The following is a 3489-nucleotide window of genomic DNA, read 5'->3' as shown; positions in this document are numbered from 1 at the left end:
TTATAAAAGACTGCTCACTGCCTGTGGTTGAAATATACATCCTCTCCAACAAACCTTTCACACTCCAGCAAAATTATTTTCCTAGCAGTCAGGTCCTATCACTTCTTTCTTCAAAAAAGTTTAAATTGTTCTCCTTGTGTTATGGAATCTTCTTCCCTCGATTTTTAAAAATTGAGGTAAAACTAACAAAACAAAAAATTTACCAAAAGAAAGTGTTCAATTCAGTGGCATTTACTACTTCAAAGTATTGTGCAACAATCACCTCTATCTAGTTCCAAAACATTTTCATCACCCAAAAAGAAAACCCCATTAAACAGTCACTCCCCAAACCTCCCTACACCAGTCTCTGGAAACAATCTGTTTTCTATCTCTGTGGATTTATCTGTTCTGGGAATTTCATATAGATGGAATGATACAGTTTATGACCTTTTTTTTAAATATATAAATTTATTTATTTATTTTTGGCTGTGTTTGGTCTTCGCTGCTGCACGCGGGCTTTCGAGCGGGGGCTACTTTTTGTTGTGGTGCATGGGCTTCTCATTGCGGTGGCTTCTCTTGTTGAGGAGTACAGGCTCTAGGCATGCGGGCTTCAGTAGTTATGGCACACGTGCTCAGTAGTTGTGGCTCGCGGGTTCTAGAGTGCAGGCTCAGTAGTTGTGGTGCACGGGCTTAGTTGCTCTGTGGTATGTGGGATCTTCCGAGACCAGGGCTCGAACCTGTGTCCCCTGCATTGGCAGGTGGATTCTTAACCACTGCGCCACCAGGGAAGCCCTATATGACTGCTTCTTTCATTAAGCATAATGTTTTCAAGGTTCATCCACGTTGTAGCAAGATCAGCTCTTCATTTCCTTTTATGGCTGAATAATATTCCACTGTATGAATATACCACATTTTGTTCATCTATTCGTCAGTTGATGGACATTTGGGTTGTTTCCACATTTTGCCAAATATGAATAGTGCTGCTACAAACATTCACATACAAGTTTTGGTTTGAATACTTGCATTCAATTCTTTGGGCATATACTGAGGAGTGGAATTAGTGGGTCATATAGTAATCCTATGTTTAACTATTTGAAGAACTACAAACCATTTTCCATAGTGGCTGTACTGTTTTACATTCCCACCAGCACTACGTGAGGATTCTAATTTCAATACATCTTCGCCAACACTTATTTTCCATTTTAAAAAACTATAGACATCCAGATGAAAATGAGTATGAGTAGTTTTTATTTGCATTTCCTAATGACTAATAATGCTGAGTATCTTTTCATGTGCTTGTTGGCCTTTCTTTGAAGAAATCTCTATTTAAGTCCTTTGTCCATTTTTTCAATTGGGTTGTTTGTCTTTTTATTCTGAATATTAGACCCTTAACAGATATGCAATTTGCAAATGTTTTCTACCATTCTGCATGTTGTCTATTCACTTATTTGATAGTATCTTCTAATACATTAAAGTTTTAAATTTTGATGAAGTCCAATTTATGTATTTTTTTTGTTGATGTTGCTTATGCTTTTGTTGACATATTAAGAATTTATTGCTAAATTCAAGGCCATGAAGATTTGCCCTATATTTTCTCCTAAGTGTTTTTAAATTTTTACTTTATATTAGAGTATAGTTGATTAACAATGTTGTTAGTTTCAGGTGTACAGCAAAATGATTTAGTTATACATATACATATTCTCTTCTTTTTCAGATTCTTTTCCTATACAGGTTATTACAGAGAACTGAGTAGAGTTCCCTGTGCTATATTTTCTCCTGTTTTTTTTTTTATAATTCTTGCTTTTACATTTAAGTTTTTGATTCATTTTGACTTAATTTTTGTGTATGGTGTGAGATCGGGTTTCAACTTTATTCTTTTTTTATGTAGACATCCAGTTGAAGAGACTATTCATTCTCCAATGAATGGTCTTGTCACCTCTGTCAAAACTCAATTGACCATTATTTCTGAATTCTCAACTCTGTTCCATTAATCTGTGTTATTCATATGCCAGTATACACTGTTTTGATTACTGTAACTTTTAGTAAGTTTTGACAATCAGAAGGTTTGAGTCCTTAAATTTTGCTTCTTTTTTTAAAGACTTTTTTAAAGAGAAGTTTTAGGTTCACAGAAAAACTGAGAGTAAGGTACAGAGATATTCCATATACCCCTGGCCCCCACATATGTGTAGCCTCCCCAATTATCAACATACTCCTGGCTTTACTTTTTCAAGATTGTTTTTTGCTATTTGGAGTCTTTTGCAATTCCATATAAATATTAGGATGAACTCTTCTATATCTGCAAAAAAGACTGTTGGGAATTTGATAGGGATTACATTCAATCTGTCAGTCACTTTGGATAGTACTGCAACCTTAACAATATTAAGTCCTCTAATCCATGAATATGGTCTGTCCTCCCATTTATTTAAGTTTTTCTTTAATTTCCTCCAGCAATGTTTTGTAGTTTTCAGTGTACAAGTCTTTCAACTCCTCGGTAAATTTCTTTTTAAGTATTTCATTATTTTTGATGCTGTTATAAATGGAATTGCTTTCTTAATTTCATTTTCAGATTGTTCATGGCTAGTGTATAGAATATAATTGGATATTTAATGTCAATCTTATATTCTGTCACTTTGCTGAATTTGATTAGATCTAATAACTTCTTTTTGTGGAATCTTCAGGACTTGCTATACGTAAGGATCATGTCATCTGACAACAGAGATACCTTTACTCCTTCCTTTATCTGATTTAGATACATTTCGCTCCTGTTTTCTTTCTCTTTTTTCTTTTATTCCGCCAACTGATCTGCCTAGAACTTTCAGTATAACATTGACTAGAAGTGGCAAAAGTGGCATTCTTGGTTTTTTCTTGATTTTAGGGAGAAAACTTTCAGTCTTTCATCGTTGAGAATATTACTTATAATCTTTCACAAATGTCTTTTATCATGTTGAGGAAGTTCCCCTCTATTCCTAGTTTGTTTGTTTTTATCATTATATGGTATTAGATTTTGTCAGACTTCTTTTCTGCATGAATTGAAATGATCATGTGTTTTTTTCCTCCATTCTGTTTTTTTTTTTTTTTTTGGCCACACTGCATGCATGTGGGATATTAGTTCCCTGACCAGGGATCGAACCTGTGCCCCCCACAGTGGAAGCACAGAGTCTTAACCACTGGACCACCAGGGAAGTCCATTCTTCATTCTATTACTGTGGCATATTATATTGCTTTCTTGGGATACACCCCACTTAGTCAGGATGTATAATCCTCTTAATATGCTACTGAATTCACTTTGCTAGTATTTTGTTGAAGATTTTTACATCTATATTCATCTTTCTCTAGTAAAATAGAATAATTCTACTTTTCATATCCTATTTTTTCCAAATTTATTTCCATTAAGATTTTTCAAATTAAATTCTAAGATAGGATAAGATTAATGAAAATGTATTTGAAAGCACCTATCCTGACATACCGTCAGCATTCCAAAAACAGCTTCTCTTTCCCGGTCTCCTTTTA

Source organism: Lipotes vexillifer, unplaced genomic scaffold (genome assembly GCF_000442215.2).
Source record: "Lipotes vexillifer unplaced genomic scaffold, Lipotes_vexillifer_v1.1 scaffold769, whole genome shotgun sequence".
Taxonomy (NCBI): domain Eukaryota; kingdom Metazoa; phylum Chordata; class Mammalia; order Artiodactyla; family Lipotidae; genus Lipotes; species Lipotes vexillifer.
Note: the sequence above shows the minus strand (reverse complement) of the source record.